Source organism: Pleurodeles waltl, chromosome 1_2, assembly GCF_031143425.1.
Source record: "Pleurodeles waltl isolate 20211129_DDA chromosome 1_2, aPleWal1.hap1.20221129, whole genome shotgun sequence".
Classification (NCBI taxonomy): domain Eukaryota; kingdom Metazoa; phylum Chordata; class Amphibia; order Caudata; family Salamandridae; genus Pleurodeles; species Pleurodeles waltl.
This window is the reverse complement of record NC_090437.1, coordinates 1,251,032,889-1,251,058,676: the sequence shown is the minus strand read 5'-3', so window position 1 is coordinate 1,251,058,676 and position 25,788 is coordinate 1,251,032,889.

The window sequence follows — 25,788 nt, the reverse complement described above, 5'->3', positions numbered from 1 at the left end:
TTGTCGCCAGTGGATCCCCAACTTTTCGTCTCTAGCGAAGCCCCTACTGAAATTGACCCAGAAGGATGCCTTGGATGAAATTGAACTGAAAGGAGATGAGATGGATGCTTTTGTTGAACTGAAAGAATGCATGTGCAGGGCTCCAGCTTTAGGTATGCCTGACTACACGAAGCCTTTCACATTGTTTTGTCATGAACGTGATGCATGTTCTTTGTCTGTGTTGACCCAAGCCCATGGTGGCGTTAACAGACCAGTAGCGTATTTTTCAGCTACTTTGGATCCGGTCGCAGCAGCACTCCCAGGGTGTTTGCGCGCCGTAGCAGCAGTTGGTATCAGCCTCACTCAGAGTGAAGGAATAGTGATGGGACATCCAGTAACAGTCATGGTCCCTCACTCAGTTGAGATACTTTTGACCCGCTCCCGAACGCAACACATGACTGGAGCAAGACTCACGAGGTATGAAACGATAATTCTGGGCTCACCGAATGTGCAGCTGAAAAGGTGCACTACGTTGAATCCAGCAACCTTGCTTCCTGGAGAAAATGCTGAAATTGAGAACGCTGAAGACGTCGAGCATGACTGCCTTCAGGTGACTGAATTTTGCACAAAACACCGACCGGACATCAAGGATACTAAGCTTGATGTAAATGACCAAATTCTTTTTGTGGATGGTTCATGTCTAAGAGATGGGATGGGGATTTTGAAAGCAGGATATGCTGTATGTACTGTAACAGGTGTATTGGAAGCGGGATGGCTTCAAGGAGTCTATTCTGCACAAGTAGCTGAACTTGTTGCCCTTACCAGAGCATGTCAACTGTCTGCATTGATGAAAGTCACCATTTACACTGATAGTCAATACGGGTTTGGGATTGTGCATGACTTTGGACAACTATGGTCACAGAGAGGTTTCCTGACTTCTTCAGGATCCCCAGTGAAGAACGGGGAGAGGATAAGGGAATTGTTACATGCCATTCAAGTGTCAGCTGAAGTTGCAGTGGTAAAGTGCAGTGCTCACACGAAAGGACAGGACTATGTGTCTCTGGGAAATGCATATGCGGATCAAGTCGCAAGATTTTGTGCCTTGAACTGTATATTACTAAGAGATGATTGGAATACGATAAATGAGCCAGAACTCGAACCAGCTGAAGCATTTGCCTTGAAGGTTGTAGATACAATAGAGGAACTGAAAGCACTACAGAACAATGTCAGGGAGGATGAAAGAGATTCATGGATCAAATCACAATGCATAAAGAGACAAGACGAATTATGGGTTTCACATGAGGGAAAATTTGTTTTGCCAAATAGTCTCTTATCACAGCTTGCGCGGTTCTATCATGGGCAGGCTCACCTAGGGAGAGATGCCATGATAAGATTGTTCAAAACTGATTGGTTTAACCCCAGATTTCGCCAAGCTGCAGAAGCAGTTTGCCATCGATGTGTCACTTGCCAGCAGATGAACCCAGGAAAGGGAACAGTTGTGAGCTCGAGTCACATTGGTAGGGCAAGCGGTCCTTTTAGCCGCATGCAGATGGACTTCATTGAGATGCCTGTGCATGGGGGTCTGAAATATGTGTTGGTGATTGTGTGCATTTTTAGTCACTGGATTGAGGCATACCCCACACGTAGAAACGACAGCCTTACAGTTGCCAAGCTATTGTTGAGGGAGTTGATACCACGTTTCGGATTCCCGATCTCTTTAGAATCGGATAGGGGAAGTCACTTCAACAATGAGGTAATGAAGTTACTTTGCGAAGCGCTGAACATTGAGCAAAAGCTGCACTGTAGCTATCGCCCTGAAGCCTCAGGACTGGTGGAGCAGATGAATGGTACGCTGAAGTCGAGAATGTCAAAAATATGTGCATCGACAAATTTGAAATGGCCTGACGCATTGCCCTTAGTGCTAATGTCAATGAGAAACACTCCCGATAGAAAGACTGGATTGTCTCCGCATGAAATACTCATGGGCAGGGCTATGAGACTTCCTGCAGTTCCCGCAAACATGCTTTTGAATATTACAGATGATATGGTGTTAGACTACTGCAAAGGACTGGCTGACGTGGTTCGCTCTTTCTCTCACCAGGTGGAAGCGACCACCTTGCCACCGATCCAAGGTCCAGGACACGCACTGAAAGCAGGTGACTGGGTCGTGGTAAAGAAGCACGTGAGAAAATCGTGTCTGGAACCCCGTTGGAAAGGCCCTTTCCAAGTGATCCTGACGACAACTACCGCTGTGAAGTGTGCGGGGGTTCCCAACTGGATTCACGCCAGTCACACAAAGAAGGTGTTGTGTCCCACAGATGAGGAAGTTGAAGCGCTGAAAGTACCAGTGCCTGATAAAGCAGTGCCGAGTGCGGAGACAGAACAAAAGCGGACTGAAAGCGAACAGGCAGAAGCAGGAGAAAAGGAGATATTCTCCGACAACGAAGACACCAACTCACTTGGGGGAGACCAAGGAGAAAGTTCAGACAGCGACGAAGAAGCTGCAGGTGACAAAGAGCCTGAAGCAGCTGAGGGTAGCAAAAAGCCTGAAGCAGCTGAAGGTGACAAGGAGCCTGAAGCAGCTGAAAGTGATACAGAGCCTGAAGAAAATAACGGTGATGAAGGGCTCGAAAAAGGTGAGAAAGCAGGAGAGCCTGATCAGAGAAGGGCTTTCCCAGAAGCAGACGATACAGAAAAAGGAAAAGAGAACGTGATTGATTCCCCAGAAGGAGAGGACAAGGCAGAACAGAACGAAAGAGTTCAAACCTCTACAGAAAAAATCGCAGGTCCATCAAACGGACATGGTGCAAAGAGAAGACTAAGTATCTCACCAATGAAAGAAAAGGGTAAAGAAAGTTTGAACGAAGGAGGAAGGCCGAAAGTGAAAGAGAAAAGAAAAGAAGTGACTGTTGTGGATCAATCGTCAGGTGAAGAAAAAGACTTGACAAAAGAGGAAAGTACCAGCGAAGCCGAATCGAAAAGAGAAGCAAAATTGAAAAGGAAAAGAATACCAAACAGGAGGTATTCCGGTCCCGAATGGGCATATGCAGTCAATGATGATTGGACTGATGAGTTTGTATCTCTAAGCATCGAGAACGAAGAAGAAGAAGAGATACCAATAGAAAAGAAAAGTTTCATAGACTCTGTCGATTGAAAGAGTAAATGACATTGCTTGCTACAATATAACGTGAAAGAAACAACAAGCTGAGACATTGTTAAACCGGATGAGACATTTGCTAAACTGATAAAGACTGAGTTATTGCCGAATTGAGACAAATGCTGCTAACCGATAAATGACTGGCCTTTTGAAGAAGACGGTGTGAACATTGTGCTCGTTCAGCTTTGTAACTGATTTGCTAAATAGTTTCATTTATAAGTGCTTCTAGCTCTCTGATTCTATACAGATCATGGCGCAAAACAATAGAAAGAAATTCTGTAAATATGTGTGTATAGGCTTGGTAATTACATGTGTAATAATAATAATGGCAATTGTGTTTGGAATGCATGGAAAGGGTGAGAATGAGACTATTACTGCTTCTACTATTGCTCCTGTTACCGTCACTGAACTAACACCATTGAAAAGATTAGCAATGGATGAGAGGCTCTTGCACGATAAGAAAGAGCTTTCGTATAATGTTTTCTATCGCTTACTAACAGAGTATGTTGAGACTATGGATGCGAAGGATTGTTATGTGTGTACACAGATACCGATATCAGTAAAGGAAGGGGTAACTTATCATCACATGCCTCTTACATATGGGATTACGTGTAGTATAGTAATGTCTAGGTTTTATGGTCAAACTAACATACAGTATTTTTACTCGAATTATGATGTTACCTTTGCTTATGTTCCTATAATAGCACAGCTAAGTGAAACTGCAAGATATTGGGATTACAAAATTATGAGGGATTTTTTCGAGCCAATGCAACCTTTTGAAACGGCTCATGCTCATAGGGAGAACCTTACTTGTTCAGTCTCTGCTGTAGAAATAAGCTTTTTAGATCGCACAGATGATAGAAGGGCTCAAATGAAGGCGAAATTAGAAAAGGAGCTGCAGAAGAGGACTTCAGTAGATAATTATGATTTTGCTGCTATAAAGACACAAGGGAAAATAGCTTTAGATGCTTGGCATGTAGGGAAGTTTTGTATATATCGAGGTGAATCATATTATGACAATATTTTTGTAGGAGCGAGTGAGTGCAAACATACGTTTATTTTTAAGGCCAAATGGACATTCATGATGGACGGACTTGACCCTGTCATTCCAGGTGTATATTATATTTGTGGGCATAATGCTTATTATCGTCTTCCCAAGGGATGGTGGGGGAGATGTTATTTGGGTATAGTGTTCCCAAAGGTTTATCAACTGGATGACGTATCGATGATTCAAAAGACATCTGGATCTCATAATATCCAGAAAAGAGAGACCGCAGCTGCTGTGGTAGGTGATATATTTGGAGCCATGATTCCTTCATTGGGAGTTGTGTTGAATTCCATCAAGATACGAAAGTTGTCTACTATAGTGGATAACATGCTGACAAAGTTTTCAGGTGCTATAATCCTGATAGATGCTGAGCTTCCAGCGGAAAGAGCTATGACTCTTCAAAATAGGCTTGCTTTAGACATTCTTTTAGCAAAGGATGGAGGCGTTTGCAAAATGATTGGTGCACGTCACTGTTGCACCTATATACCAGATAATAGTGTGAAGATTAAAACTATGCTTGCTAATCTAACAAAAGAGAGTGCAGATTTGAAGGAATTGAAAGAACCAGGAGTGTGGGAGAAGGTTGGAAAAGGAATAGCTTCAGTGGGACATTGGATTGGGGGAATTTGGAATGGAATATTATTGAAAATAATAGAAGGAATATTAATAGTAATAATTTGTGTATTTGGAATTTGGGGAATAAAAAGGGGAATAATAATGATTATGGAGAGAATTAAAAGAAGAAAAGAAGAGAAAATTATGAAAAGAATGGCAGAAGAATACAAAGCGCAAACTAGGGGAATTAAAAGGAAAAGGGAACTGACAGAATTTTAATGGGATAAAATTTGTGGGCTAAATTTGTGTGATGACTAGTAGTCATCAGAGGAGGGATTGATGAAGCAGAAAATGAAGGTTTTGATTTATTGACGCTTAAACGTAGTGCTGAAATAATCATGTGTGACATTAACTGAATTAATAAAGATTGTACGGGGACAAATTGCGCCCTCAGAGTAGTTTGCCATCATTTATATGCGTGCTTTATATAACGTGGTGAATTAGAATTGCACTAATCCGACATAATCATAAACGTGTGCTATGATTTGCTTGTTTGAAATGTTTAGCTTAGCATTACTTTAGCGGAGGCTTTGGCCTAGTTGCCTGGTCTCATGGTTTAGATGCTCGTATTTTTCCACTGTGCTATTAAACGTGTATTCTTGCTTGAAGCTGTACTTTTCCACAGAAACTGTTCACATGCTTATCTTAAAGTTGGTGCCAGCCTGGCATATTTTCTCTTAAATTCAAGGTCGACTTGCAGGTGCGGACAATGGAGGCTCTGAGAGTAAGCTAATGGGAAAACAATGTTGCAAATTGCGTACCCATCTCCAAGGATAATGTATGCTTAAGTAAAAGCTTGAGAACTGTCGTGTTTGATTGGTCAATTTGAAGCTAACCTATGAACCCTCCAATGGAGACCCTACAGGACTTGAACTGTTGTCTATAAAAAACCAGGTGCACGAGAAGAAGGTTGCCATTATGCGCTATGGTAGCCATTACCAGCTCGATACCCGCCATTTTGCAGACTTCGTAGCTATTATGGCCCACTTTGCTGCGACGCCATTTTGAGAGACTTTGATGCTTTCTCTAATCGAGAGAAAGAGACTTTAAATGATTCTTGCCCTAGAGACTGTAACTTTGATTTGATCCCTTTGCATGAAGTAATAGTTTACCTTGCCGCCGTGAGGCAATTGCCCCGTCCACCCCTGCCCCTTTGTCCCGTCCTATGCTGATCGAGAAACGGTACCCATGATGACCGAAGAACGGTACCTGTGAGACGAAGACTTCCTTGTATGCTGATCGTAATTGGTAAATATGAAAGGAAATTGTAAAATTGCATTGTGTTTCTTTTAGGTAACCAACTGCTGATTTTGGTAAGAGCCCTAGTTAGGAGTTTTCTAAATTAATGTTGCTAAATTGTTTTGCATGAAGTCCCAGATGCTGATGCTAATTTGAGGTTAGATGAGGTTTTCATCTGTCGCACGATGCAATTTGAGATCTTGTTATGCTGACTAAATGTACGCAATTAGTTCATTACAGATTATCGTATTAGTGATTTGCATTGCCATTATCGAATGCCTCGTGATTCAAATGCTTCATAGATTACACTTGTTTCGACGTTATGGACAGCTACTAATGTTCATATATGTTTATCATTTGGTGTTGAGACACATTTATATTGTGCTAGCTTTGTTAATATAGGGAAATAAATTCACTAACTTTGCAATAAACTGGTGTGGTTATTCCTGACTGAGAGGTCAGGGCTCGCCGAAATGTATTCTGGATTAATTATAAAGTGTTATGTTGTTCAAGGTGTTGCTTATGTTCGTTATTGATTATTGATTTTGATGAGTTTGATCGATTAAGAGTACAGAGAGTTCCCACTAAGTCAAAAGATTCATCGGCCTAAAGAGCGTCCAAACGTGGGTAAATTTGTTACCACGTTCCGCTCTACCACTGTTCAGGCCTATAAACAGACACATCTATTGGTCAGTATCCTGGGAGCTACAGGAAATCTATGCTTTGCCAAAGGGCTGTACAAATGATGTCCAATATTTATGGGGAACTGGAGTAGGGCAACACTGTAAGTCTTCTTACAGAGTTGCCCTACGACAATATCAAAGGGCAGGAATGCACCATATTAATGATATACGGTGCATTCCAGTCCTTTCCACCTGCACTGGCTCACAATTAGCTGCCTAGCACCAACACCACGGTACAAGGATTCCTGCGCTGCATGCAGGGTTATTTTTGCGCAGGAAGGGGCACAATTCAATCCAGAAAGGCGTTTTCCTATTTCTGTGGTATTGCATGGGAAAACCCACCACAACGCCCAGAGAACGCCTCCCTGGCTCAGATGCGCTGCTGTGTCTTACTCACTATCTATGAGACCATACAAAGCTATTCAAAGTGTGCGGGCCAACAAATAGGATTAATCTATCATAATTTGGTTGTGCAGGAGTTCTTTTTTAAGTGTAACTAATTTTACAAACCTCTCCTTAAATGCATAAGGGTCAGGCTCCTAAATACCTGTGCAGGCAAAGTTCTTCTGAGTAGAAGCTGTGTCATAAATACACCATCTTTGATCATTTTCAGCAGCCCTTGAGCAAACAGAGGACCTCGATCTACTCTGCTGTATACACGAGGTGACAAAGAACAAAGTGATATATTTATACACACAGTGCAGCAAAACAGCCAAAATTGTTACAATGCATTGCGTGAGAAGGAGAGAAGAGAACACCAGCACCACTGTTCTGTTCACTTCCTAATGCTGGTACCCAATCAGACTATTGCCACACACACCTTTGCACCATAATGCAACCGTGTGCATCATATTTACCTTAGGTTTTGTACTGGAAGTGTAGCTAGACAAACTTTAAAATCATTCCCACTTTGGGTGTGTGCTGAACATTGCAGTACACATGCAAAGTAGGATACATTTTGAGAAAAAAACATTTCTTCTTGCAATCAACTGCACGAATGTGGTATTTGTTTTAAGTAATGACATTTTCACTACTCTTAGTAGGCAGAACCATAGGTGGTTGCATGAGAATGTCCATGTACCATCTACTGAACGCCCCCTTGATGCAAAGTAAAGTATCTGAGAGAGAACATTAGTAGTTAAGACTACCATGGCTGCCTTGGCTACTCATAAGGGTTCAAATAAATCATACCCTTGTAGAATTTGATGTAAAAATGACAGTTTGTTAGTTCTCCTGATATTGAAAAGTTGTTCATTGGCATGTTGATGAGTTGAACATAACAAGCTCACAAAGGAGGAATGGTCAGTCTCTTAATACTTGTCTGCCATGTCTTAATGGATATATGTAACAGATACTTTATTAACGTTGAAGGACTCCTTATCTAATTCAATATGTGATGGGCTTCCACAGTGGGTGTAATAGTTTCTGTCAATTTTGTGGCCACTGTTATATTAGCGAGTTTGAGGCAAATGTAGAAATCCTCGGAGCCCCAAGTCAGAAAATATGTGCAGAAGTGTGACATTTACAGCAATGGCCAGTATTTTGCCTCCAGAGGTGAAGAGATGACATTTTACCTGTAGGAAACAACAACCACATTCTCTGCCAGGATGAACCACAAAAGACACTAACTTAATCTGTGATTAGCCTTCTGGTAGCTTGGTGCAAAAGCAGTCAGGTTTAACTTAGCAAGGTGTGAGGTATTTGTGCAGCACACAAATAATGATAAAGTGAAAGTAAAAGAAATACGTTCCCACAAAATAGGGTATATTTTAATAAAACAACTAGACTACAATGACAAATAATTAATCAGTAAAACCAGAGATATGGTATTTTACTTTAGGTGGGTATAGTGCAATCAAACATGAAGCGCCGCTCACGGTCACCTGGTCAAGCTAAACCGGATAACAGTCACAAGTTCAGGCTGACCATGATGGAGCATGGACAGGATACAGGGACTGTATTTGTTGTACTGAAAAAAGTTACCTTCTTAAAGTCTGGAACAAAGACTTTGGTTCACGGTGAATGAGGCCGAGAGGAGCAGGAAGAGGGTCAAGGATGGTCATCTCTGTACAGCGAAGAGCAGGCCTTGCATAATGAATGGTTGTCACTGAAGCTTTGCATTGGTGGTCACCACAGGACATAGCGACTATAGTGCGAAGTGCAGATCTAGTGTTCCTGGTTGACGCTGGCTGTTGCTTTAGCGCAAAGGGTTGGGTTAACCAGAGCTTCGTAGATGTTGGTCATTGCTGATGGCAGAGGATTGGTTTGCAGTTAAAATGAGCCTAAAACTTCAGGACGTCTCCTTTTCTTTTGGAGGAGTGCTTTCTGATGTCAGCCAAGGGTCAGGACCTGGGGACACAACCTTGCAGTTAAGGGACTCAATCTAGCAGAGGCCAGCAGGGCTTAAGCAGGTCCAGGAAAGTCCATTTGCAGGAGGTCAACTGGGCAGCTGCATGGTGGCTTGTTGTAAGCCTAAAACAGAGAACAGGAGGTCAGCTAACTGGCCCTTGGAGTTACTCTGGTGGTCCTAAGTTCAAATAACAGGTCAAGGTCTTCCTTCCTGAGGCAGCAGGGCAGGATGGCAGATCTTCCAACACCAGGGCAGTTTTTTTTCTGAGTCTTCCACAGGTCCAGACATGACCTGATGAGTAGTTCAAGGGGTCCAATATTTCTAAACAATGCCTTTGAAGTGGGGGGACTCCCTAAACTACCCTCACATCTAGATCTAAAAGGTTCCTTCCTTCCCCTGCCCGGTCTCACGTGGTCTAGGGTGACGATATGCTGGTGTCAAATTACGTTGTGAGCATATTGGAGGCATCCCTTTGAAATGCAAAGTGTGGCAGGAAACAGCATCACCCCAACCACCCTGGCAGGATAGCCCATCCTGCCAACATTTAGTCCCCCTTTATCTCACTGCCTAAAAGGAATACACAAAGGCCAACTGACAACCTATTCACAGTCATATGACCCAGGACACAGGCTGCAGGCAAAGACCAACTGACAAGCTATTCACAGTCACATGACCCAGGACACAGGCTGCAGGCACAAATGATTAGGACAAGAAAATGGCAACTTTCTAAAGGTGGAATTTTCAGAATTGTTACTTAACCATTAAATGGGGTTTTAAATTAAAGTTAATTTGCTTGTAAGCATCATTTTAATATCTGCTCCCAAACATAAGTTATAACTTATTAGGTGAAATAAGGTAACCAGATATGCTCCTACGGAAGAGTCAGGACTTTCAATAGTGAAAAAGAACTTTAGGTGTTTTTCAATACCAGGATATGCAAAACTTAAGCCCACATGCCCTACTTTTTTAATACAATGTGCCCTGCCCTATAAGCCTTTACAGCCTACCTTAGGGACTTATATGTATTGAAAAGAAAGGCTTAGAACCCACAAACGTTTTATTTGGACAGGTTGAATTGGCAGTTTAAACCTCACCACAGGTTGCAGTGGTAGGCCTGAGGCATGTTTTAAACATTTACTGCTGATCGCGGCACATCTTTCTCATGTATTTTCTACATCTCTTCTTTCTCATCTTCTCCTTTATTTTGTTTATTCCTGTACCTTTACTACATCAAACAAGGTGCACCTTTTCAATTTAGCACCCTGGAAGCATATGCTCTTAACTACTTTATTAGTTGCAGGGCAGGCAGGAAACATACTGTCAATGAAGCATACCCTTCCTGGAGTGCAGCTTCATTAGTTACTCACTATGTTTTTGCACACATATTATTCTTTTATATCTACTGCTCTAAAATAGTAATCTACCATCTTGGAAACAAAAATTAATAAAACAAACTGATAGACATGTCATACCATAGGGGCAAATTTCTGTAGAGACACATATTTGTTTATAAGTCATCCTACTCTGAGCCATAGTGTCATGACCCATATGTGCACTTGGGTCATGGCACATGCAGGTTTACCCATCATCAAGCTTTTCTATAAGTTTTTTAACAATACATTTCAGCACTGGCATGCAAGTACTTTTTTTTTTCTTTTTGCAGCTATGAAACAACATCTGTAAAAAAACACAACAAAGCCAATCAATAGGAGTTGTTTTTAAAACATGAGGCTTACTGACTTTGCTAAAGCTTCCTTCCAATTTAGTGGTGGAAGTTTGAAGTAGATTTTTAATATTTGTAATGGAAACATCATTTTTACCAAGTCTTTCTTTGTGCTGCCTTGAGGCACATCACTAATTCAACCCTCTTTGATGGTAGTGCCTTGAAGCACATCACTAATTCAACTGCTCTTTGAAGGTAGTAAGCATTTCAATTAGTTGTAAACATGCGTGATATAAGTGTTCTGTGTGAGCCACTTACTTGAATTCCAGGTGCTGTGATGAGGCGACAACAATTCCGCAATCCCGGTGAGGACCAATGTGACCGTGATGAAGAGTATATTGCCCTCTCCCAAGTCTTCAAGGGGATGGGGGTATTGGGAAAAGAAAAAGAGAAAATACTAGCTTCTGCTTCGCGGACTGCACAATTGGACTGCTGAACTCTGGACTGAGTGTCATGTTGGGCGTAAGTACTTCAGGTTTCTGTAAATACTAGGTTCTTGTTTTTTTATGATTCTGGGCTGCAAAAGACTTACTTCATTAAAACATTGAACTTGTATAAACTATTGTACATTGCATAATGTCAATAACAGTTGACACATTGTGCATACATTTCTATGAGGCTGAACAAGTCTCTTTTTACAATCCTTTCAAAGTCTCTGAAGCATTGTCCAAACTTAAAAAAAATCAGCTTGACTAAAGGGATTTTTTGTGTTCTGGCATAATCTCCAGCCAATAATAGTTCTGATGAACTTGCGCTATTTCCACTCTCCTAATTCTCAGGGAAGCGCCTGTTACAGGAAATACGTCTTTCCTTAAAGTTTGTTTAGCGGTATCTTGGATTCCTACCCAAATGATAAACCACACTAGTTCTTATTGTCATTAAGTTTTTTAAAAGACAGAGCTCTGTTTTGTTTCATTTAAGTGATCAATCTTTTTTTAGCTTGAAATTAAGTTACTTGCTTCAAAAATGTTCAGACACAAACCCAAACTGGACATCGGATCAAGATTCAGGTTTGCACCAGTCGAAGGATTTTCACCTCGAAAAAACAACTAAGTCCGAAGGTAAAAATCTCCACTGAGGGCTCCCGCGACGCGTATCCGAGGAAGAGTTCCAGGAGGTCAGATTGGACTGGCAGGTTTGTCCCGCTGAAGAAAATCTCCAGAAAAACGACTAAGTCCTAAGGTAAACTTTTGACTGAGGCCTCCCGGGCTGTAGCCGAGCCAGGCTCCATCGCGGTCGGCCTTAAACTTTGACTTTGCCCCGGTCGAGGTGCGATCAGATGACCAGATTGGCGCTTTTTGTTTCTATGCGCTAGAAAGCACTAATTCTTTCAACAATTCATATCTCCAATTCCCCTTATCTGATTGTATTTGTTTTGGTGTCATTTTAAAGCTAAAAATATTTCCTATTTTTATAAACTGGTTTGGGATTTTTGAACTGTTTCCTGTGTTTTATTTAATTACTGTTTTGTGATAGTTGATTGCTTGACGCTTTGTCTCCTAAGTTAAGCCTTGTCACTCGTTGCCAAGCAACCAAGGGTTAAGCTGGGTTTAATTTACTGCGACCTAACTGGACCTATGTTTAGGTTAGTGGCCTATTGCTAAGTGTAGGTTCTTACCTGCCCTTACCAATAGCCCATTTTCCAACATTTTTGGTGCGCAGAGGTGGGATCCTGTACTTGTGTTCAGTATCACATTACAGTTTTAAGTAAAACAAATTAAAAATCCTTTAAATTGTCCTAGTGCAAAAATTGTTTTTAATTTGGATTAATTTCAATTTTTGTGATTTTTCTAAATTCTTGTTTCCAATTTTTGCAAAACGTTTTTGTTGACACAAAACTAGGGAACCATGGAGCTTGATCTGGCTAGCCTACGTGTACTGCAAGGGGGTTGCCTGCAACCAATGACCTCAGGAGAGGGAGGGCATCTGACCCTAGGTGAGGAGGAGGAAGACAGGTCCTCACAGCACACAGTTACCAGGGCCATACCCAAAGCTAGTTGGGGGAAGAGGGACTCTTCAGGAGGAGAGAACCTGTCCCTGAGGGAAAGAGAGCTGGAGGCCCAGCTAGCATTTATAGCTTTGGAGGCAGATAAGCTGGCCCTAGAAAAGAAAAAGTGGGCAAGGGAATAGAAAAGAGATGGTGGCAGCGACAGAGAAGCTGAGGTGTCCATGGGTGGGAGGGGTTGGCCCAGATTACCCAAGGGGGTAGTTCCTGCCTATGTAGAGGGGTATGACATAGATAAGTGGCTGGGGGCCTTTGAGAGTGCCCTCCAGATGAGGAGAGTTAAGCCTCACTACTGGGGTTTACTTCTTTGGGAGTTGGACCCCAACTCTGGGAGGGATAGCCTCCTAACCTTGAGGGGGGAGGAGGCAGATTCATACCCCAGTTTGAAGAGATGCTTAACAAAAAAGCTTAGTCTGATCCCAGAGCAGTATAGGATGAAGTTCAGGGACACCCAGAAGGCCCATACCCAGCCTTGGGTTGACTTTGTAGACACTTCACTTAAGGCACTCGAGGGCTGGATTCCTGATAACAAAGTAAATACTGAGGGGTTATACAATATGATCATGAGAGAGCACATCTTGACCAATTGTATCCAAGAAAGGTTACGCCAGCATCTAGTGGGCTCTAAGCTGACCAACCCTAGAGAGCTGGGGGAGGCAGCTGATGAGTGGATGAGAAACAGGGTGGTTGTCAAGTCCCGGGGGGAGGCTCCAAGAGAGGGGGGCAGGTCCCCAAAAATCTAAGGAGGGAGGTGGTAAGCCCACCACAGAGACTCCCTCTGTACCTTAAGAAGGAGGAGAGTCAATCCTACTCCCACTCTGACAAGCAGAGACAGGGAGACCCAGGGTTATAACAACTCTTGGACAGTAAGGCTTGCTTTGACTGTCAGCAGACAGGTCACTTCAGAGGAGATGCAGCCTGTCCAAAGAAGGTGGTTAGCACTGGGCTGTCCAGTGTAGCCATGGAGGAGGACTCCTCAGATGATGAAGTCCTCATAAAATTGGGCTGGGAGATAGGACCAGATGATAAGCTGGTGATCCCTGAGGGTGGGAGTAGCCACTTTCACCCCATTCACACCTGTGCCAGTCACACTATAGTGAGTGACAGGTTAGTGACCCCAGACATGTACGTCCCAGGAGAGACCAGGAAAGTCAGGATAGCCACAGGGGAGGTCACCTCCAAACCTGTAGTCATAGTGCCCCTAGACAGGGAGGGTATCTGTGGCTGGTTTAGGATGGTAGTCAGTGCTGACCTCCCCTAGATTGTATCCTGGGCAATGACCTCCCAGAGGTGAGTCTGGTCCCAGATGGGGTGGTTGCCCAGGACGCCCCCCAACACAAAAGTCCTGGGGAGTCAGTCCCTACAGTTAGGAGACAGGGGTCCCCAAGAAGAGGAAAGAAGAAAATGAAGGGTAGGACACTCTTAAAGAGAGCTCCAGGGAGCCAAAGGCCTCCTGCCCCAGTAGGGGGGGAGCCAAGAGTTGGCAGTAGTGAGGCCTCACCTGACCTCAAGGAAGTCCTGAATAGTCAGGCAGCTGTCCAGATGCAGGGTGTTGCCCCTGCACTGACAGAAGGGAGAGTGGAAGGAGGGTTTCTGCCACAGGAGGTGGTAGCCCCCCACTCTAGACAGCAAGAGGGGTGCCAGGACCCCACAGTTGCCCCTAAAGCAGCTCAGCCAGCTGTCAGTTGAGATCTTAGGGTGTGGTTCTGGGTGCTGACAGCTGTCAGTAGCCTTTGCTGGGTGCTAGCCTTCCTGGCAGCACTGCACTTGGCCTGGGAGGCAAACCCCAGGACCAAAAGCAAAGTAGGCCCCCTGACCCTGTTGGTCGTGGTGGGGTCGGTCAAGTGTTGGGTGTCCTCTTTGGGTAAGCTAGGTGTTGCCCTAGCAAAGTTAGGGATAGGGGAGGTGGGCACCTCACTACCCAAGTTGGCAGAGAGAGAGGAGGAAGACCCCCTCTAGAGGGAAGTTTCAGTTGAAGATGGGCCCATTCACTGTTCTGCTGGGTTCACTACCCAAAGGGAGTGACCATGACAGCAGGATGTAAGGCAGAGTAGGCCCTGCAAAGGGACAGCCAGTTTTCTTCACTGTCTTCCTCGCCTAACAAGCCAGGAAGACTCTCCAAGGGTTGGGCTGAGTCTCTTGGGCATGTGGGCTGGGGGGGGGCTTGTGTGAGAAAAACAGGGCTGATTGCAGAGGCCCTCTAACTTTTAGACCCCATTTGTCACTTTTTACTGGTGTTTTCCTGACTCTGATGGTGCCCTGATGACTGCTGACCACGCTCAGGGCCTGTGCTCTGTGTAAAATCAGTATGCAAATTAGGCTAATTATAATTGGCTAAGTCAACCTACCTATAAGTCCCTAGTATATGGTAGGGCATGTAGGTTTAGGGATCCCTGCATAGGTAGTGCACCCATAGGTGCACTGATGAGGTGCCCAGTGTAATTTTAAAGCAAAAACAACAAGTGATGGACGGAATGCTGAACATTGTCAAACATTCACCCCCAGTACAGTGATCTGGGCCTAAATCCATCGTTTTTTTGCTGCCCATGCCATTCCAGTTTGGACCCAGCCATATGCAAATCAGTCTTGACCCTGTTCCCCATGGGAACAGTCCAGCCCGAACTGCTAGGCCAGGTCTTCCCTGGACTGGAAACAAGCATCCTGGGACCGGTTTCGGGGTTTCACCCCTCATCAGCCAGGCTAGCTTGAATCCAGTGGCATGGGAAGCAGGTCTGCCTTGCTGGCTGCTTTTAAATTAAAGTTACGTAAAAATTCGACTTTGGAATTAAAAGTAGTTCCAAAGCCTTAAATTACCTTCTTTTTACATATAAGTCACCCCTAAGGTGTGCCCTATGTGCCCCTAGGGCTGGGTGCCATGTACCTATAAGCAGGAACCCTATAAAAATAGTTTTATAAACCCTGGTGAGGTAAAACAGTTAAATTTGTTTATCCCTCATTGCAGTGTATGGCCTCCATAGGCCAGAATGGGGAGACTTTATTTTAATTTTAAAAGTCCCCTTAAGTAACAGATAGTTTGGTATCAAATTAATTATTATAATAAATCCCACAACTTCCAGTTGTGGGATTTAATATAACTTGTTCAGGTAAGGAGTTTTAAACTTTACCTGAAAATTTGCCATCTTCAGCCCTGCAGTGTTTTTGCTGCCTTGCTCTGATTGGCGAGCCTCAGGCAGCCGGGCCAGGCTGCCTTGATGAGCTGTGAAGTGGCCTGGCTCAACATAAAGAGATGTGCCTGGGGGAGGAGATCTTCCCTCAGCAGATGGGGAAGGAGGAAGGGGGGAGGGCTGCCAAACCGGTCTTCAAAGGCAGAGAAGGACATTTGGAGCAACCCAGCAACACCCTCACATCCTGCAAAACCAGACAATTAGGTGCCCCCTTTATTAGATTAGGAGAAGGCGGGAGAGGGGTGTGTTTAGGATTTTTAGCCACACCGGGGGGTGGGCTTAGCCAGATGTAACCACCAAAAATCACTTTCAGCCATGATGGATTTTTGAGGAATGTTGCTCCCTGAGATTGATTTTTGCCACACTTCCAAGGAAGTGGTCATCACAGGGGGAAGGACCCTGCCCCTGATTGAAGGAGCAGGACCCCCCTGTTTTTCGACCAGGAGCAAGGATAAAACTGGCAGACCTGCACCCACACCTCAGTTCCCTACCAGATCCCGACTAGGAGGAACTACAGAAGAGGAAGGACTGCTCTGCTGGACCCCTGACCTGCACCTGGACACTGCACTCTGGAGGACTGCACCAGCTGCACACTTGGCCTTCACCACAAGAAGGACTTTGCCTGACTTCAACTGGTTCAAGGAGGGACTCCCTGTTTGCTACGGGTGAAAACTTGCTAACCAAAGTCCCCTGCACCAACTCCTAAAGAAACCAACCAGTTGACCACTGTCCAGTGGCCAAAAAGGAGTTTGCGCCAGGTGCATTCTGGGAGTTGTAGTCTGCACCCCCAAGGCGCATCTCAGAGCTTCTGGAACCTTGGGGTGAACTGTGGACCTCAAAAGAACCTTAAAAGAACATCTGGAAGAAGATGCAGAAGTTTGGAGAAGTTTGGAGAACCTTTGGAAAAAAGCTCCATAGAGGGACCGACCCGCCACAGCAACTCTAGCCGGCGTGCCTCAACCACGACCCGGACTGACTTGCAGGTTCGCCCCAGTGAAGAAAATCTCCAAAAAAGTGACTATGTCGGAACGTAGGAAGTTGACCGGGACCTCCCAACCAGCATTTTCGAAGAGGGCTTCAGGGACTTTGGATCAAGATTCAGGTTTGCCACGGTCGAAGGATTTTCATCTAAAAAAAACAACTAAGTCCCAGGGTAAAAATCTCCACCGAGGGCTCCCGCAATGCGTATCCGAAGAAGAGTTCCAGGAGGTCGGATTGGAAAGGCAGGTTCGTTCCGCTAAAGAAAATCTCCAGAAAAACGACTAATTCCTAAGGTAAACTTTTGACCAAGGCCTCCTGGGGCTGTAGCCAAGCCGGGCTCCATCGCAGTAGGCCTTGAACTTTGACTTTGCCCCGGTCGAGGTGCGACCAGATGACCACATTGAAGATTTTTGTTTCTATGTGTTAGAAAGCAATATTTTTTTAAAAAATTCATATCTCCGGTTCCCCTTATCTGATTTTATTCCTTTTGGTGTCATTTTAAAACTAAAAATATTCCCTATTTTTACAAATTGATTTTGGATTTTGAAACTGTTTCCTGTGTTTTATTTAATTACTGTTTTGTGATATTTGAATGCTTTACGTTTTGTCTCCTAAGTTAAGCCTTGTCGCTTGTTGCCAAACTACCAAGGGTTGAGCTGGGTTTAATTTACTAAGAGCTAACTGGACCTAAGTGGAGGTTAGTGGCCTACTGCTAAGTGTAGGTACTTACCTGCCCTTACCAATAGCCCATTTTCCATCATGTAACTGTTAAAAAAGGTTACAGGGATGTTATAATTAGGCTCAGATTTTAAACATACAAAACAATAGAAATTCAGCTGTTATAATTACAGTTTTTTTCAAGTAACTACAAATCATGCCCTAAGGTAACTATAATGCGTGCACAATATACAGTTAGTTGAGATAATTCTAACTATAACAGCTGAATTTTTATGGTTTTATACGTTTAAAACCTGAGTCTAACAATAATGTCCCGTAACCTTTGGTTGAATTTTAAGTGAATTTCTATGTTTTTTTATTCTACTTCCTAACTATAATTTCTCTGTAACCTTTGGGTTTGTTCAGTGAATTTCTATGTTTTTTTTCACGTAAAGTAATTTTATTTACTATACGTTAATCCAACCACTGCCAGTTGGCTGAGTCTCAAACTGGCAGCCAGCACTTCCTGGGGAAGGTGTTGGCAGCTAATCAGATCATGAACCTAGCTATACAAATTTGGATTTCCTGTAATTTCTCCTAAACCACTGAGTGGATTTACACCAAATAAAAATGGGTAATCTGCGGACCAAAAGCTACCTTTTTGCCAAATATGGTGTAATTCCATCAAGCGGTTTGGGCTGCTGGCGTGTTGAAAGAGTTTTTGGGAGTTAACATGGGAAATACGCTTTTTTAGACCCTCTCATTTTTCTTGGCCCCCGCTTGACAGATCATCCCAAACATTCCATGCACAAGACCCAACATGACACTTTTTGAAAAAACATTTCTGCACATTTGTCAAATGATGTCAAGGATATAGGGAAGTCAAAAAACACTTTTTCTATGGACCAAGTCATAACTATTACTACCTACTGGCTACCATAGTGATTTTGAACACAACTAGAGCCCACACCGCTGGACAGAATTAAATTACATTTAGGAGAAAGCTAGTTCTTGTTCAAGAAGTACCCCTTTTTATAATTTAGTACAAATCTGTTCTGTAGATTTGACTTATTAAAGGAAAAATAAATGAAGATGTCTTGTGAGGTGGTGAGTCAGTGGATCTGACTGTTCTCAAAATGAGATCATATTTGCTGCCAACACTTCATGAAGAAAGTGTTGGCAGCCATTTTGGGACTTGGACTGAGTCGAGTCCTACGAAAAAATTAGAAATGTAAACAGAAGGAGGCAGGGTACCTAGAATTCTTTGATGGGGACCGCTTGGGGAGCCTCAAGGACCCTGTGTTCCCATCCGGCTCCCCACCTCCTGCGGAAGCTGGCATTCCTCCTGCATGGAGGTAGCAGCTGAATATGCAGCTCCCAGCTTGCGGCGGCAATTTTTGTATCTCTTTCCCTGTCCATATGACGTGAGGAAGGGAAAAACATTAAAACTCTGCTCCCAGCAAGTGGGAGCAGTTATAACACTCTTGCTTGCTAAAAGCTAAAAATGCAGGCTTATGTTTGCTTTTGCTTGGCAGGAGCTGTGAAACTCGGACCAAGGAAGAGCAAACAGCTACCTGCCAAGGGTAGGCACCTAAGGAGGTAGCAGGAGCTGGTGCTGGGGGTGGGGATCCCCAGGGCTATAAATGGCCCGGGAGGGGGGCTGCAATCCCCCTCCATGCTTTTAATCTTTAAACATTTCTATGGCCCAGGAAGGTGATGGTGCCCGGGGCTTGGGGTTCCAGTGGACCCCCTCTTAGGTCCAAAAAGAACCCCTTTTGTTATTTAGTGTAAATCCATTCAGTAGTTTCTGAGATAGTTAAAGACAACCAAATTTGTATGTCTGATTGGGTGCCAACATTTCAACCAGGAAGTGTTGACTGCCATTTTGGGGATCAGTTACGGCTGCATTCTAAAAAAATTATGAAAAAGAAAAGAGAAGGGGCAGAGTAGGATTGCCCTGAACCCTTAGCCTTGGTCCTGGGGTCCCCCTAGGATCCACCCAGGACACAAGAGCATTTTGTTTTACATTTTCAGAAAAATCAGTGGGTGGATCCACCAAAATGCTTTTATAAAAAATATCCAGTCCCCCGTGCTTCTTGTTTCAATAGCCGTTAAGTGGGTGGGGTCCCGGGGTCAATGCAAGCGTGTAAAAAAATAGACGGGGAGCACAAACCCCTTCAAGGGCTTATGAAGGCTGGAGGGACCACCACCTCACCGGGGCTGAATTTCACATTATGCAGGAGCTTCATGCCACCCTTGGGCCCCAAGGACGATCATCTTTCCCAGCGCTACTTAATTTTGGAGGGGAGCCGCACGGCCGCCCTTGTGGAGCTAATGATGGCCCTGGGGACATACACCCTCCAGGGCCGGCTCCTGCTTTGTCCTGGGGTACCCACCTCCGGGACTTAGTTGTTTACTCTCTCTTGGTGTTAGCTATGACAGCTTATTTTTGAAGTGAGAGCTGTCAAAACAGCTCTCACTTGCAGATAGGAGCAATCCTCACTCTGCAGGGGAGCCATCTAGGACCACTGGGGCCTTTAGGCTCCCCGCGGTTCGTTAGTTCATTCTCTCTCTCTGTCTCCTCCTCCATCTCCTAATGGGATGGAAGAGACAGAGGAATTGGTATTGCAATGGTCTCTCCATACAATGGCTTCACAGAGTCAGACTAGCAAGTTGTTTGGTGTGAATGTTATAGTTACGTTTGGAGGCAGAGCGGAACACAGTCACTTTAGGCCTAATGGTCAAGTTCTTGTGCTGCTACTCAGTAGGATGAAGATTCAAATCCTAGTATGGCTTGGCAGTGTGTCTGTTTTTTTTCTAGTGTTTTTACTGTTGTTTCCTAATGATGAAACATTGAAGTTGTTTACCCCTCAAAATCTGTGGGTTGAATGGCATAGCTTAGTCTGGCCACTGCATAGTAATGAGTCGCCTCTGGTCTAGTGGTTAAGGTCTCAGACATGCACACTAAAATTAAGGATTCTATTCTAGGTGAGTCTGTGGTCATTACCTGCTTTAGTTTCTAAAAGGTGATCTTATTCTTTTTACTCGACAAAAACAATGTTCTTTTCAGTTTGTCCAGGAATATCTCAGCACTCATGAAATCTTTGATAACTTCACTGATAATATCAATGTAATATTTGCAGTAATTTTTTGATAAAATAAACTGTGCATGGCAGGGGCGCTAGTTATAGGTACCTTATGCTCGAGTTATAGTTAATTGGGATAACTCTAACTATAACAGCTGAATTTCTATGGTTTTATACATTTAAAATGTGAGCTGAACTATAACGTCCCTGTAACCTTGGGTCTTATAAGTGAATTTCTATGGTGTTTAAATTCTATCTTTCCGAAATATGACGTCCCTGTAACCTTTGTTTTTTTCAGTGTATATATATTTTAAGATACACACACACATATATAATATATATATATGAATATATATATATATGTATATACACACATATATATAATAATGTAATTGTTTAGCAAGAACGATTTCTCAAGGTAGTAATATATTAGTCGGAATAAAGCGCCAAATGTACGAAACAAAAATTTTGCGACTCGCAATTTGCGAGTAGGTGCGAGTCGCAAATTGAAATGCAGGTACAATGTCAGTGTTGAAAACAATGGCATGCCTGGTTTTAACACCTGCTCTGAGCTGGCATTAAATAATGCAAAGAAATCCTTAAGATTTTTTTTTGCCATTTTTTCGGCCCTTCTAGCAGGGGAATGTTCACTGTGCATACATTATGCCTGTTGCAGGCATAATGCAGAACAGAAAGTTGTAAAGAGGCACAATGCATGTATTGTGCCACTTTGTAAATTTGGTGCAACAATTCTGACCTCGTTGGGCCACATTAGCGTAAAAAACAATGATGTTAATGTGGCACAAGGAGGCACTAGGGCCTTTTAAATCAGCCCTGGAGTTTTTAAAGTAAATTAGGCCTGTTATCAACAATGTTTGTAGGAGAACGTGAACCAATTACCGGACAACAGAGCGTTCTTGAAATATTATTTCCGCTGCTCCATGGCAATGAATGGAGTGAATTTTGAGATCCTTTGATACAAAAACTCATTTTCTACTGTAATTGTGTTGTTATGAGTTGGAACCTTGCTGGATACTCTGCATTTAAACAAGATTATTTTAAAATGATTGTCATGAACTGCCAAACAGGGAAAGAATTCATGTTTGTTTTAGTGAAGTTAGTTTAACATATCTTCTAAACTATACAGAAAGTGGCAGGCACTAGTGTGATAACAATATATGCACAACCAAATCACTTTGGCCTAGTGCTCATCAGTTAATCCCATCACACCAGAATGTTGTGTTACATTTGTATGCAAAATGAAAAAGACAGATTTGTGCATGGAATATTTGCAGGTAGAAGGCTCTCAAAGGTATGGGAACAACTATAGAATGATAGCTCTAGTGGCGTAGCTCGGTCAGTATGATTTGAGGGGTGAGCTTGAGATTTTACACAATCATAGCAGGATATATTGCTCAAACACATTATATGAGAAGCAGGAAATTAAGGGGTGCTTAAGGGGCAGTGGAAAGAGAGAGGAATGCATATTGTTTGGAGTACTTAATCTGCAATATTTTTCAAATTATTGTTAGAGATGTGTCTCTATTTGACAGTGGTTTGCACCCTGTCCAGGTATGGCCCCTCACTCTAGGCAGGGTAAGGACGTCACTCAGAAATTCAGCACAGGGTCAAAACAGGAGGTCAGAAAGCAAAAAGTCAGGGGAAACCCCACAGAAACAGCCATTTCCAACACTAATTGACATTTTTAACCCCTTCTGTACTGGGGACGTAATGATTACGTCCACTGACACAGTGCTCCTGTGCCGAGGATGTAACAATTACATCCTCGGACACGAGCTCGGAGGGAGCGCTCCCTCCATGGGCTTATGGCAGGGATGGAAGGGGCAGCCCTTCCACCCCGACCCCCCTGACCACCTTCCAGTGACGTCTGATGACACCAGCTCGCATCGCCACCTCCCCATCGCGCCACCTCCCCATCTCTTCCGGTCATGTGATGGGGGCCTGAGAGGCTTCAAAGGGAAGGAAAGGAATTTCCTTCCCTTTGAAGTCTCTCAGAGCATTTAAGAAGCTGGATCGTGAAGTGATCCAGCTTCTGAAATGCCCACTAGATGCCAGCGATTTATTTAACAACAGAAATTGCCATAAGGGGAGCGACCCCTTGGGCAAGGGTCACTCCCTGGGGGACAATTTCTTTCATGGTCTTTTCTGCCCCCCCGGGGGCTGATCGGCCTATTGTTATTAGGCTGATCTGCCCCTGGGGGGTAGAAACCTCTAGGCGCCAGGGATCTCTTTTATTATTCTTTTTTTTTTTTAGACGTGGGGAGCGACCCCTTATTCAAGGGTCACTCCCCTAGGGGTCAAATTATATTTAGGCAATTTCTGGCCCCCTTTGGGACAGATCGGCCTATTTTTATAAGGCCAATCTGCCCCCAAGGGGAGAAGAAACCTCTAGGCGCCAGGGATACATTTTTTACATTTATTTTTAGAGGTGGGGAGCGACCCCTTAGGCAAAGGTCACTCCCGGGGGGGGGTAATTTATTTTAGGCGATTTCTGCCCCCAGGGAGGGCAGAAACCACTAGGTGCCAGGGATCATTGTTTTTTTTTTTTTTTTTTTTAGAGGTGGGGAGCGACCCCTTAGGCAAGAGTCACTCCCCTGGGGGGCAAATTGTATTTAGACCATTTCTGCCCCCCTTGGGGACAGAAACCACTAGGCACCGGGGAATTTCACACAAGGGGAGCGACCCCTTAGGCAAGGGTCGCTCCCCTGGGGTGGTAAATTTATTTTAGCCCATTTCTGCTCCCCTTAGGGGCGTATTGGCGTATTTCTATTAGGCCTATCTGCCCCCGGGGGCAGGAACCACTTAGGCACCAGGGATTGGTGTCTGTGTGTATGTGTGTGTTTTCTTTAGGGGGGCAGCCCCATGGGTAAGGGTTGCCCCCCATTGGGGCACATTACTGTTGGCCATATCTGCCCCCAGAAAGCCCACCTGAGACCTGGGAAGATTTTGTTTCCAAACTAAGAGAGTGGAGGAATGGCCATAGCCACACCACAAATAAATGGGGCCAAAGTTGTTCTGCCCACCAATGGGCAGATGGGTCAATTACCCCAGATCCACACCCTGGGGGGCAGAAAGTCTACTAGAAGCAAGGGAATTTAAAATAAAATAGTGGGGTGGTCCCACTTGGAATGGTGAGGGCTGCACTTTATGGACTTTGGGACGCTGCCATGTAGAAAAATCCACAAGACCTAGACACATCTTAAAACTAAACATCTGGGTGATTCCAGGGTGGTGTGTTTCACATGCACCTGCACCATTTTCTTACCCACAATGCCCTGCAAACCTCCAACTTTTCTGGAAATCACACATTTTCCCCATATTTTCGTGATGGAATCTTCCGGAATCTGCAGGAATCCACAAAATGCCTACCACGCAGCATTGTCTCATCTATACCAATAAAAATTCAGCTGCACTTGTCAGCCTAAAAATGTTTTTTTTTAAACTGCCCTTTTGGACCCGCTTTGGTTCCCCCTCAATTTCGACATGTTTTTGGCTCTTCCCTGACACAAGCACTTGGCCCACCTACACAAGTGAGGTATCATTTTTACCGGGAGACTGAGGGGAACGTTGGGTGGTATGAAATTTGTCCTGGTGCGGCGATACCACATAGAAATGTCAGAAAAATGTGATTGTTTTAGTTAAATTTGAGGTTTGCTGAGGATTCTGGGTAAGAAAACATTGGGGGAATCCACGAAAGTCACATCTCCCTGGACTCCCTCGGGTGTCTCGTTTTCAGAAATGTCTGGGTATGGTAGGTTTCCCTAGATGGCTGCTGAGCCCAGGAACAAAAATGCAGGTGCCCCCACAAAAACAGGTAGTTTTGTATTTGATAATTTTGATGTGTCCAGATAGTGTTTTGGGACATTTCCTTTTCCGGGCAGTAGGCCTACCAACACAAGTGAGGTACCATTTGTATCGCAAGACTTGGGGGAATGCTGCGTGGAAGGAAATTTGTCGCTCCTCTCAGATTCCAGAACTTTCTGTCACTGAAATGAGAGGAAAAAGTGTTTTTTGGCCAAATGTTGACGTTTGTAAAGGAATCTGGGTACAGAACCTGGTCAGAGCCCCACAAGTCACCCCATCTTGGATTCCCCCAGGTGTCTAGTTTCAGAAAATGCCAAGGTTTGTTAGGTTTCCTTAGTTGCCGGCTGAGCTAGAGGCCAAAATCCACAGCTAGGCACTTTGCAAAAAACAGCTGTTTTCTTTGGGAAAATGTGATGTGTCCTTGTTGTGTTTTGGGACATTTCCTGTTGCGGACACTAGACCTACCCACACAAGTGAGGTGCCATTTTTATCGGAAGACTTGGGGGAATGCTGGGTGGAAGGAAATTTGTGGCTCCTCTCAGATTCCCGAACATTCTGTCACTGAAATAAGAGGAGAAGTGTTTTTTGGCCAAATTTTGAGGTTTGCAAAGGATTTTGGGTAGCAGAACCTGGTCAGAGCCCCACAAGTCACCCCGTCTTGGATTCCCCTAGGTGTCTAGTTTTAAAAAAAGCAAAGGTTTGCTAAATTTCCCTAGGTGCCGGCTGAGCTAGAGGCCAAAATCCACAGTACGCACTTTGCTAAAAACATGTCAGATTTCAATGTAAAAATGTGATGTGTCCATGCTGTGTTTCCTGTCGCGAGCGTTAGGCCTACCCACGCAAGTGAGGTACCATTTTATCGGGAGGCTTAGGGGAACACAGAATAGCAAAACAAGTGTTATTGCCCCTTGTCTGTCTCTACATTTTCTCCTTCCAAATGTAAGACAGTGTGTAAAAAAGACTTCTATTTGAGAAATGCCATGTAATTCACATGCTAGTATGGGCACCCCGGAATTCAGAGATGTTAAAAAAACCACTGCTTCTCAACACCGTATATTGTGCCCATTTTGGAAGTACAAAGGTTTTCTTGATACCTATTTCTCACTTTTTAGATTTCACCAAATTAAATGCTGTATGCCCAGCATTGCAAGGTGCATCTCCATTATTGGCTCTGGGTACCTAGGGTTCTTGATGAACCTACAAACCCTATATATCCCCACAACCAGAAGAGTCCAGCAGACCTAATGGTATATTG